This window comes from Mycteria americana, chromosome 9 (assembly GCF_035582795.1).
Source record: "Mycteria americana isolate JAX WOST 10 ecotype Jacksonville Zoo and Gardens chromosome 9, USCA_MyAme_1.0, whole genome shotgun sequence".
NCBI lineage: Eukaryota > Metazoa > Chordata > Aves > Ciconiiformes > Ciconiidae > Mycteria > Mycteria americana.
This window is the reverse complement of record NC_134373.1, coordinates 30,474,908-30,487,757: the sequence shown is the minus strand read 5'-3', so window position 1 is coordinate 30,487,757 and position 12,850 is coordinate 30,474,908. Positions and strand designations below refer to the sequence as shown.

General features: G+C 44.5%; 1 protein-coding gene across 5 annotated transcripts in view; it reads right to left on the bottom strand.

Moving 5' to 3' along the window:
- Positions 1-12,850, bottom strand: part of GLI2 (GLI family zinc finger 2) — a 198,191-nt gene that overhangs the window by 167,935 nt on the left and 17,406 nt on the right. The window contains exon 2 of one of the 5 annotated variants that reach the window (XM_075512418.1): positions 9,116-9,275. The exons of 3 other annotated variants lie outside the window; for them this stretch is intronic. The gene's annotated coding sequence lies outside the window, so the exon portion shown is untranslated. Of the gene's footprint in view, positions 1-9,115; positions 9,276-12,636; positions 12,662-12,850 lie in introns of those variants that run through there. One more of the 5 variants, XM_075512419.1, reaches the window with a different exon arrangement.

The window sequence follows — 12,850 nt, the reverse complement described above, 5'->3', positions numbered from 1 at the left end:
GAGATCACAGATCCAGTTGAACTCATCCTTACAATCACTGAGAGCTAAATATATCATAGAAGTTGATGTTTGCTCACCTTTTCTCTTTAAGAGCAAAATATCCTTACTCTGGTGGCAAGTCAGCTCAGTCTCCATTCATGCCACACAGGAAACTTCTCCAAGTGCAGAGAAATTTCTGTCCTGAAGTCAGCAAGAGCCCTCAAAATGAATGCATCCTTACCCCACACTCTGACATGTCTAGCAATTCTCTAAAAGACAGTATATTAGATCCCCCCAAAAAACTCATCTGCATCTGATCAGACATACAGAGCACAGAGATCTCAAGACCAATGTTTGCGGCGTCCTCAGTGATATTCAGTGTATTTTTTTTCGCCTTTCGGTGGAGAGGAGCTTTGTTCTTTGGTGTCAACCTGTTTTCCTCCCAAGAGAGGTCCATCTGCTGCATGGGGACCCCATGGCTCTCAGGCAGGTACCCAGCGAGCTCCACCCAGCCACCAGGGACAATCCCAGCAGTATTCTGGCCTCAAAACCATGCAGAACAGCTAGTCCTTTCCAGTGTGATGTCCTTGCCAACAATAATCAACTGGTGTTTTGGAGAAATCACCGAGAGAGGTTTTTTTGTCTGGCTTTAAATGGTGTTAAATATTTGCAGCCCTCTTCAGTAACAAAGGACACAAAGAAAGAGGGAAAAAGTGTCCCGCTCCTTTAGTTGTTTTTGCTGAATTTGGAAAGGTTCCTGGATCAAAGCTCAATAAGCTGCAGGTTTATGGAAGGCACATTAGCAATGCTTAGCGAGGAAAAATTAGTGACCCGTGTAAGAAAGACAACCGACCCTATCGAGAGGATGTAATCAATGGACAAACTTCGGGACGAACAATTCACCGGGAGGAAGTGTGCTGAGAGCCTTCAGACAATTCAATGGGAGCCACCCCAACTCAAACCCAAGGCAGGTCACAGCGTGCAAAAGCACTAACAAGAGGAGATATATTTTAATTCATTAGATCGTATTTTAGAAGAAATGAAGTCTCTAGGGAAGCCATTGTTCTCATATAGATGTACTCCTGTGAAACAGAAGAAAAAATACCTAGACTCCCTGATGCGAGAGGTCAAACAATTACAATTTCCTTAATTTCATATCCAGTTGGGAAATTAAACAACAGAACTATGAAAGCTTTACACTTCATTTTGAGGAAAGTGGCAATTTAAATTAATTTTTTTAATATTATAAGAACTGATGAGAGAGTAGAGGAGGGGGCTTTTCCCCAGTGACCTTCCCTACCACCCTTTTTAAACAATCTTGCTCATTCAATGGAAAAATAAATAAATAAATCAGGGGAACACAAAGTCTTTCATGAAAGACCGATTCCTTTGCAGACAAAGCATTAAGTCTTGCTTCGCATGAAGCTGTTTTATTTCTATTAATAGTCTTCTCTGCACAACTCAACTAGCTTTGTCCGCAAAGTATTTCTCAGAGTTGGAGGTTTTAGTTTTTGGAAAGAAGCAGCATCCTTTCCTGATGCTACAACGTATAGGAACAACATACAGGAATGACACAGGGAACAGGAGACCTGTGGTCCACCTAGCCGTGGGCTACGCCTCTTCCAGGGCAGCTCCTGTTAATCTTAGCAGAAAGACTTTGCCTCCTTCACAACCCCATGAGCTGGATCATGGTCATGCTTTTCTGGTTCCTACAACGTCAGAAAAATGTTCAAGGGTTTTTATTTGTAAAGAACTTGCTCAAGGTCCTGCCCTTAAACATGGTTCCTTCTAAGTCTGGAGCAAGGTAGGTTCTGGTAACACAGGATAGACACAGAAGCGAGAGAGCTTTGGAGGGTACACCAAGAAGCCTCTATGGTTTCTGCACTGGCTGCAGTCACAGCATTCCCGTCGAGCACTCCCATCAGAAAGAGGTTGCAGTTTGGAGTCACATGCTCCTCATCAGTGCTACCCAGCACACGATATATACAAAACTTGGTGGCAGCAGCCAGACAGCAAAAGCTACGGCCAGGAAGAACATGTGATTAATAGAAAAACAAGCTAACGCTTGACACAGAGCAAACAGACTCAGGACACTGGACTTCAGGACAAAACAAAACCAGAAAAAAAACCATTAGCACTTGCACAGAGACAGTGAAAACAAAAATAGAGTCTGCACATACCGCTGGCCATAGGGAATAAAGATGGGAAAATGAATTGAAAAGCTTTTTTTTGTGTTTCACCAGGGAAAAATAAGAATAAGAGGGCGTTTTTGGCCAGAATTAACCCATGGAACATCTGCTAGCAGGGTTCAATGGGTACTGTTATCCTGAGGCTCAAGAGATTATTTTTTAAAACTTTACACCTAAAACCAGCAAGGCAATAGAACTTACATTACAGAGCTGCAAATTCTGGCACCCACATGTGACTTTGCAGACATTAAAGATTTTCTAATTAAAGATGAGACCATTTGCAAGACAGATGATTCCAGTTTACTGGGAAGCCCGTTGGGAGACATGCCTGAACCACAGCTAGAAGCACGCAGGGAGCAGCTCGCAAGCAGGCTAGACCAGGACAGTCAGTCTGCGTCCCTGGACGCTAGTACAAACGGTAGGGAGAAAAATCACCCAGCTGTAAGCACTGAAGACCAAAGTAGTTTGTGTCCTGATGCTGTAGGCAATTGAAGAAAAGGCAGCTGTACCTACAGTTACGGGACATAGAAATGTCCAGTCAGAAGAGGAAAAAACCAGCCTGACCTTTGCAGGCTGCAAAACTCTTGGCGTACATCTGCTCAGAGCAGCCCCTGGGGACCAGCCCTCCTCCTGGAGCTGCTCGGCGAGGGGTTCGGCTCCAGCTGCAGCGTAATCCCAGTCACTGATAAGCAGCAGTATCACACTGCAGAAGCAAGACTAAGTGCAGTTGACGTAGAGTGAAACCACTGCAAGGCCAACTGATTAAATAAAATAAAATGCCTAAGAGACAGTATTAGTTAGGCTGCGTAGCAGCTGACATACAAGATTACCTCCAGTGGCCTGGGAGGTCAATCAATGGATTTTTTTGCTGTACTCCCCTGCACACATTATCTTCAAATTTATGCTCCACCGGCCATCGCAAATGCAGCCTGTCCCAGCAACCAAGGAGGCAGCTTACAGCAAACTGAGCCTGGGATACTATGATCCTATCGTTCCTCCTGTTCCCATCTTCCCTCCCATTCTCTTGCACTCACATTAATGCAATTACAGTGTCAATCAGTTCAGAGAACTGATCCAGCCAAAAACCTGATCCTGGGAAGAAAGGAAAAAAAAAAAAAAAGAAAAAAAAAAAAAGAAAAGATCAGTTTTCAATATCTGAATGTGTATATTGTGTGACCACATGAGTGCTGAAAGGGTAAAGATGGAAACAGGACTGTAACAGCTGGATAAGTTTAAGTTGCCTTTGACCAACACCTTGCAGAGGAAAAATCCTAAATACGTCCTCTCACACGAGCAGCAGAGACTGGGGAATCCTGGTGCAAGTGGACAGGCCAGAAAAGCCCATGAATGTGCCTTCACAAGGCACCTGGGACAACCTTTCAGCCTTTCAAAGGTTGACATTTGCTCTGGGGGACTCATGATGGTTTCCAGACAGGGCATATGGGCCCAGAGTCCCCTCCCGACAGAGTCCCTGAGAAACTGCCATTGACCAAGAGCATCCCCAAGTGCAGAGAGTCTGAAAGTCCTCTGCCTCCCAGGAGAGGCCACCAGGCAGCAGCTGGAGAACAGCACAGTCAGCAGAGCTCTAACTACATGCAAAGCTCGAACTACTCTGCATTAACCTCTCCTCACGAGCTTTGTTATAACTATTTTTAAACCACTAACCATTGGTTTTAACAAAAACTGCAAACCAGATAGCGGGACTTTCACACAGAGCTGCACTCAGGGAATTCACAGGGGCAGTAAGGCACTCCTCCTCGATAGATGCTCCTGCGGAAACCTTCTCCCCCTTGGCCCAACAGCCCACTCACGTCATTTCAGGCTGTAGTGCTGGAAGGTCCCAAGGGAACTTCTGGGCTTTGACCATCACAAAATTTAAATTTTTGCTTAAAATTTAAAGTTCCCTGATCCAAAAGATTACAGCTTCTAGCAGGGACAGTTGAGGTTCTGGGTTGGTTTTTTTTGATGATAGAAATCCATGTCCTAAACACGTCATGTCACACAAGCAGCAAAGTCTTAATGACTAAACTACTAAATAGCTAACTCCTTCCTTAGTCACTTTAAAGTAGCACCTCCCTCCAACTAGGGTCACCATGATACATGGACGTGATGGATGGCCCTGCAGGTTGACCCTCACCATTTTTACCCCTGACCAGACCCTGTACCAACAAATAAGTTTTACAGAGCTTTGTTTCTTCACCTGTGAAATGAGGAAATCTGTGCTTACTCATCTTTGTTAATATTCTTTTGTTGGTGTTTTGTAAATGGTCTTAAAGAACATTTATCCCACTAAGGAGCACCGTGCAAAGTATCTAAAAAGTTCCTGCAAAGCACACTGCGTAGGATCCATAAAAAACCACTAATTTTATCTCTCTCTCTGCACACCGCTCCATCTCCCACGTTAGCATAACAAAGATGATGACGTTTAGGGCATCAAAACAGATTTTTGGAGGGTAAAAGAACAACAGCCAGTGGCTAAATGTATATGGGAGCAGAGTAATCAAAGCAAAGGAAATAGATCGGTGGTGTCTCAAGTAAATCTCAAAGTTTTCCAAATGAAACATTCTTGAAAACTGATATTCTCACCCTCCTAAATCATTGCTCATGGCTGGAAATCCTGCCTCCAGAAAAACATTTGGCGCCCCTTTTTGTGCAGGGAGGTATGCAAAGAACAAAAATCCTGCAGCCCAGAGTTTTTATTGTGGTTTCTAAAACGCTGCACTGCTGGAAAAACTCAACGGAAAGTGCAGTTTTCTGTGGATGGAAAAGAATTATTTTTTCCACGCACATGCAGAGGGTTTTGCTTGCAGGCTCCGAGCGCAACGGCCGGGGAGGAGCAGCTTTCCCCGGACAGCAGGCAGGGTGTGAATGCGGAGTCAGTCACTCACCCACGCGCCGCTCTATTTCCTGGATTTAGTGAGTGGTCTTTGTTGGAGCTGAAAGGCTGCAGCTGGGGTGGAGGATACAAGTTCACCAGGGGTTATTCAGCTCCAGACAGTCTTCATAAAAGCACAAGTAAGTCAGAGCAAACTTTCTTAATTTTTTTTTTTTTTTTTTGCCTCCCCCAAGCAATGAACTTCTGAACTTGGTTATTGAGTCAAGATATGACAGGACAGTAGAGGACTGCTAATTTGCACTTCACTGATCTGCACAGCTCATAATTCACACAAACACACATAGACGAAACCAGTTTCTCCATACTTCTCAGCAAAGATTTAATAGTGGAGCGTATGGCCGAGGTCTCCTATTACTTAGACAGTTACATTTTCCAAAACACACAACAGCATGTCTACTCTATCTGGAAACAACTAATACTTTAAAGTGCCCTGTATGCATCAAGCCCAGGAACAAAATACATTAGGTGATGTATTATCCTTTCTTTTTTATTATGTACCTTTGCTTCAGCACTAATGAGTGGAACTAAATTGTTCTTACAGCTGTAAGTAAATTCACACAGGGGCGAGTTTCATAAAGGGAAAAGCTCTAAAATACTGAGGTTGCAAAGCAGACAGGGAATAACTCAGGCATTTCTGGTTTATTGACTACCTGCTGACAACTGCCTGGGCAGCTCCGTTTAGCTCCTATCCAAACAGTGACCTTCCAAGCAGCTTCCCCAACTGAGCTTTGCTCCAGCAAGACTCCAAATCTTAATGGCTTTACACAACCTTACTAGCAACATGCTACACATTGCTTATGCACCAACACGCACATAACGGAGGTCAGGAGCCTCCTGTCACAAGAGGCTTCCAATGGAAAGCGTCGGGTTGTCTACACTGGAAAAGTCTGTGGATGCGCATCAGTTCAAGCTAACCGCTGGTGGGGTGGATCAGAAAGCCTCCCAGTTTCTCACCATCTGTCTGGGCAGACAGTCGAAGCCTCCAGCTTCTGCCGTTCCCAGGCAGCCCCACCTCATGGGCTGCCTTCTGCAGCTGGGAGCCTGGACGCCCATCCCAGGATGCTGGCAGGAGCAGAAAGCTTGTGAGCTCCATGAGTCCAAGCTCTACATGAAGCTTAGGGGGGCTTTAAGCCCCCTGCTCTGGGAGTCAAGGCAGACAGCTGCTCTCTTTCATTTTGGAATAATCAGCTAAAACCAGTTCTTTTTTTTTTTTTTGCTTCCAGAGCAGAAAAACGTATGGAATTTCCTTTCCGTGAGACACTTTTAAGAGCTTTGTTGGGAAACAGAGTGAATTTTCCCAAAATATTTCCCCCAAAAGCATAAATATCAGTTAGCACCAGCTCCAATTATATGACAATTCCTTTCTTGTCAGACAACCAAATTTGAGATCCATCTTATCCTTGGGCAAGTCCCTTTACAACCTTTTTTTGCTCCCCTTAGCCAAACACACAAGCTTCCAAAGACTGAAGAATCCTGCCTGTGAACTGCCTGGAGAGAAGGTGGTGATTCATAACACAAGGGAAATGTGTGATAAAGCAGAGTAGCTTATCCCAGCTGTTGAAAGGGATGTGTAGAAATACATGCAGCACTTAGATGCCAGGTTTCCATTTTCTTCGGATATTCAAAGGAATTCAAAGGGAGAGATGAAATCTTTGCATCCTGCCAAGTTGTAGCCCAACTGGAATGTGTGCTGTTGTTTTGACAAACTGCAGCTTACTAGAGAAAACTTAATTTTCACATCATAAAGTTTCCTTAAGCTGGCTTCAGGCTTCATACTTGCAAAACCTCAGCTAGAAAAATGTTATTCAAAACCAGGAAAGTTTAAGGACACCAGCACCATTCTGTGTCTGAACCACATCTCCAAAATCTAAAGCCTGGTTTAGCAGCTCTCAATCATCCCAAGCAGCACTTAGATGCATGGTCTACCCAAGTCCCGTGTTGCTTTTCACTGCATGTTAAATATATGTGATTAAGTCATTCTGGCTCAACACAAACCGGAGTTTAAGATCCACTTTGATCAATACTGGCAATTCTCTCCTCCTCTCCCCACTCACATACACACACACCCTTGCAACAGCTATCAGGATTTACGGGTGTAAACCATAACAAAGGAAGACCAACTCAGGGGACCAGCACTAGTTGGTTGCTAATTATTTCACCTTCGTTTCTACATTTGCAAGGGGTTTTTACGCTGGTGAAAGTCCCCAGCCTGGCAGCTCTGGAGGTCATTTGCAGACACGTCTGTGCTGTGAACGGGGCATGTGGGACACCTCCAGGTTGGGGCTGTCCAGTCCAACGCAGGCCAGTACTAGGCTGCACAACCTCATCAGCGAGCTGCCAGGACACTGCTAAGCCTGCCATGTCACTCACTTATCTGATGCTAACTTAGAGGTGCTGGAGCTGCACTTCACCACGTGGCACAGACCGACGGAGACCAGCTCCAACGCTGCCCTTTCCTCCTGGACCTCACGAGAGACGCTGAGGACACAGCTCAGTCATGGCCGTTCAGTTTCCTGTCTTGTCAGAGAAAAGTGACAAGAAATCATTCATCCAGGATGGACATACTGCAAAGACAGCTGCTTTCTCTGGACATCCCAATAAATCCTGGGAAATTTGTTCTGCATTAAAATACAGTATCCTGCAACACTGGCAGGTGGCCGAGACCTTGAAGAAATGTGCCTCCAAGTTCTGCAGGACATGGTGGGACACAGGTGGGACCATCACTCACCAAGAATCTGACCTCAAAGGAAACTCAATGCACACAGCACTGTGAAGCAGTGGTCCAGTTCCCAGGACAGGAGGCCACAGGTCCCCATTCCCAGACACTATTATCAGGTGTCCCGATACCCCAACTCTCCATCTGTGATTTAGCTTCTTAGCACGTGCATCTGGCATAATAATGCTCAGGCCTTTTTTTTTTTAAAGCATTTTGAGAGATGTGGGTGGAAAGTACTTAAGTGAGTATTGATGGGCAGAGCAAACAGCCCTTAGTTATCACAACCTTCAATCACTACTGATCTGGATTTGTTGTGAAATGAGAATGTAACAAGGGAAAAACTTCCATCACCTATAGCTGGTGCTACCTCCTCAATTTTTCTAATAAACGTACAAAGTAAATGAGTGAATTATGTACCTCCAATGATCAGCTAGTTCATCTATAGCCTATGGCAGCTAACAATAAATAAAGTATTAACTTTTGCCAAGGAAAATAACTGTAAAAAGAAGCCGATATAATTTTTTCCTGGGAAAACAGAACACAAAAGTGACTGAGAGCCATGTTAGCACCCAACAAAACAGAAAGCAATAACAAACTGTAACAAGTCAGAGCACTTCCTACTCTTAACAGGTAAATAAAATAAACTTCTGTTGACACAATGCACCTTATGACAGAATAACTCTTCCATTGCTTATTTATTCCTTTTTAAACCCCAAGCTTGGCCTCCAACAGATCTTGCAGAGAGACATCTTATTTATATGTAAACAAAAATAGGTACCGTTAGTATATGCTGCGAGTATAGAAGGCCTAAATCCACTCTTGTGGAGTGCTTAAACTCAAAGTCAGAGGTAGCACACCGTTTTTACACAGAGTTACAAGGTCACTGAGCTATAGCATATCAGGAGCACTTGGACTGTTGAATCCAGGGAATTTCTCCTATTGAAAGTTTACATCTGTGCAGACCAAACTAAAGAGCTTTCTTTGAAAGCTGGAAGATATTTCACCAAAAGCTAAATGAACATTATAAACATTTACTCAGAGGCCATCAGTGCTGGGCTGAGGAGCAGGAATTGCAGGAGATGAAGGCAGTGCACCAGTACGGGATGAATGGAGGGTAAAAGTGCAGGAAAAGACACAAGGCAGCAGAGAAACGGTGCAACCCTCCAGTACAATTAGCTAAAACCTCTCCAGCCTTTAAATGCTGCTAAAGAAGATTAATAGTGTATTTCGAGTCAAAATAATCTGATTCCATAGTGCGGCTTTCACGCACAGACATTTATGTGTTTTCCCATATGGTAGAAGTAAAAAAAAAAAAAAAAAAGGTGTGTTCCTTACACTCAGGCTGACTCCCTCTATTTGGGCTTCTCTTCATGTCCTGCCAGAAGGTGGGTTTGGGTGCTGGTCTGTCCTTTTGAGGGGCAGTCAGCAAAACATCTGTTTCACGGTAGAAGGAGAGCGGGAAAGGCCGTGCACATCTGAAACTCTTTTGCAGTTGCTATGGGGAAATGTAAGAAGATAAACTGCTGCTTTATTAATCAAACATCCACACAGGTCCAACACCGTTAGCAAATTAATCCTTTCACTGCACAAGATGGCTCAAGATTTCTCATTGCCCTCAGCAGATAAGGAGAGAGGGCAACTTTTTTTCTTTCTTATACTGATAAAAGTATACTTACTGCACTTTATAGTCTGCCACACCACACAGGTTGGCTCTGGCTCTTGCAAGCTGGGCCTCCAGGAGCTGAATTTCTGCAGCCTTTGCTGGGACTTCATAGCTCCCACCCATCTCCCTGGCCCTTCAGCTGCAGATTATCAACCCAGACCAACAAGGTGGAAATACTCCAAATGCTCCAGGTCATAATCCAGCCCTGCTGTGAAGGATTAGCTCTAAAATACCAGCCTGGGAACTGGGTGGTACAGACACACCTGCAAGGGGGTAGAGGAAGGACAGGAAGCTGCAGGCACATGTCAACATTTTGCAAGGATGCTTCAAGACCTCTGTCACCAAAGAAAGTGGCCTGGACTGCTATGGTGACCCCAAAACTTGCTTCAGTTTATTCTGAGGTGCCCTTTCCCCCAAGCCCTTGTTCATGATGCCCAAACACTTCCCTCCGTGTACTCCAGGCTATGGCTTTGCAAAGATGTACTTCACTAATGGGGTTCAGAGGAGTTTGCAACAGCAGTTAAAAGAAACCTGACCATGTTTGCCCCATCCTCTTCATGAGGAGTTCATGGCTGGAAAGTCTGCCTTGTAAATGGCTAGGGCCCAAGTCTACTAATAGAGGTGCACAAGTATCAAGAATCAAACTCCAGAAAAAAAAAAAAACAATGATGTCTCCTGCAAATGCTATTAGTGACCCCCAGCTGCATAATTAAAATTCCTTTTTGAAGTGGCCTCAGAAATAAGGTAGGGAGAACAACTGATACTCCCACACAGTAGTGAAACCAAACAATTTTTTAAAAATAATTCTGGGGTCACACTGACATAAATGATTTATTTCTGCTGAATGGAAACCACTTAGATTAAGGTGGCAAACTTGAGGTAGCATAGTGGTTATGCTGCTCTCCTGAGACGAGGGGGCCTGAGAACACATCCACCCTTGATCTGGATATGAAAAGTGGCTCAAAGCAAAGCTCTTCTATCCAGAAGTGTGCTCTCACCACAGTCCTCAGTGACGGGAAGGGCTACAATGAAGACACAATTGTTTTGACATTTCCCCACATACAATATTCCCCATGAAAAGCATTCACCAAATTAATCCAGTTCGAGGAGTCCAAAACTGCATTTTTCAGCAAAGAAAATATTCATCCCCATCCAGAGGAGAATGAAACCCTTCAGCGCTTCTTTCTTCCCACAGACTGAGAGAGGATATAATTCAGAAATTTCCCTGAAGCATACAGACACAAACCTCTTCAGGGACAGCATGAGCAATACAAAACACGTTTAAGAACAATTATAAAAGACACTTTCAGCTCTTGTCTCATTTATGCTCCGAGCATGCCAATGCTTTAAAGTTTTCTGTCCTCCCTCTCTTCAACAGAATAGCCGAGTTGCCAGTGTATGCTAAGTGCTACAGCTGCATTTGTTTCTCTAATTATATGAATCTGGCATCTTCCCCGTGCCGAAGATAAACTACCATTTTAGTTGAGATGCTCTAACTTGATTTACACAGCTAGTTTACCTAATTTTCTAATTTAGCCCTTCAAGATAAGGAAAAGCAAAATGCATTCAAGAGAGTCACTCTTAAGCATAAAGAGTAGAGAAATGAACCTTTCCTCAGTTACTGTGGAGGACATTTTAAAATGACAGACAATGCAGTGTGTTCTGCCAGTAGGAAAGTGATCCTTTGACCTTAGTTTGCATTTCAAGTGAAGTGAAAAGCAGGAGAAGAAATGGGAGTTTCTAAAGAAAAAGTTAAGGTACAGTATTGTAGATTTATAAAAGACCATAGACCACGTGCATCAATGGGATCTTGTTTGTCCTGATTTCTTTGAAGCAAAGTGGGAGATTTCTTGGTTTTTACACAGAGCTGCAGCGTAACTTTGATGTCTATTCCAGCGACCATAACTGAACTAACCCCCAAACCGTAATACTACAACGCCCAGATGGGGAGAAGTGCGGGAGGTAAAAGGAGGTCCTGATCAAAGAGTGGACTGACCCGGCTGAAATTTCCATGCCAACGGGGCCGTCTGGGCTGAGCGGCAGCTCGAGGGGCTGCTTGGACCCATGCCTTCTCCTCCACCGCCGCGATACCAAGAGCCGCTACGTCACACCCAGACGCGGTCCACGTGTTGAAGGGCACGGCAGTTTTGGTGTACGGCTTGCATGCCTCCGCATCACATACGTAAAAAACAAAAGGCATGATTTGAAACTGTCCTCAATAAAGACTCTGGAAAACTCTGGCTTCTTAATAAACAGGGTTGTGCCCTAAGTAGTGAGCAATAGGACTACTGCTGGAAGAGCATCCCATGGCCTAATACATCACACTGTCAAAAAGCTTCTCCCATTATTCAACTGAAATTTGCCTTCTCTTAAATTTCATCCCATTACTTCTAGTTACACCCCATTGTACCACTCTAAATAATTCTTCATAGCCTTGGTGTTTACACCCTTCAGATATTTGTAGATTTATATCTCAACCACGCCATTTGTCATCCTTTAGCCAAGTTATCCATATTCAGCTCTTTCGGTCTTCTCTCGTAAGTCAATCCCTCAAGCTCTCTTGTTACTTTTTTTTTCTCCTGAACTCTCTCCAATTTGTCAATCTCTGTTGTAATAGAGTGAAGCAGACCTGAATGCATTACGCTTCCTGCAGTTACCAGTGCTACGTCTTCAGTCCCAGCTGCCTCCTCACTGCAGGACGAGCACCCAAACCCTCTTTGGGTCTTTTTAGGTTACCAAAAGCAGCAAATTTGCAGCCTCTTCATACTCAGCCATTGACTCCCAAGGACCCCCGTATCCCAGCAGATGCCTCTTCCTAGATATCTACCCCTCTGTTTTTTCCCCCAGCTAGTCTAGGTGGTTTTCTTACTTGAATCCCATTTTGAAGTGCCGTGCTGCTGTTTGCGTGCTTTCCACAAGTCACCTGGTAACTTCACCAAATGCCAAGTCCGCCTGCCACGCTGCTCCCAGCCCCAAGGGTTTATCCCTCCAGAAGGGAGGGATAAACCCTTGAGTGTTTATCCAGGAGGCCACGCTGGAGCACTCCCTCACCATCGTTTCCACTTGCCTACCAGGTGCCATCACAGAGCATTTCTATGCACCACCTCTTCCACCAGGTTCCACTTTCAACCCACCAGGAAAGGGGAGACCACACCAGGGCCTTCCCACCTATGCACTGACTGGGGTTACATACCTCTGTGCTAAGCAAAACGCTTTGCTTTTAAAAACAGTCTGGATGATCACAGAAAACGCAGCGCCCTGCGGAAGCTCAGTGCAAAACGCAGCATAAACAGATGACATTCCTCCAACACCTGCGTCTTCATAAAGCCAGCGCTGTTCTTCCCCATCCTGTGAACACGTCCTGCTGCACAGTTCCTCCAACAAAATTGTCTGGACAAATAAGAGGA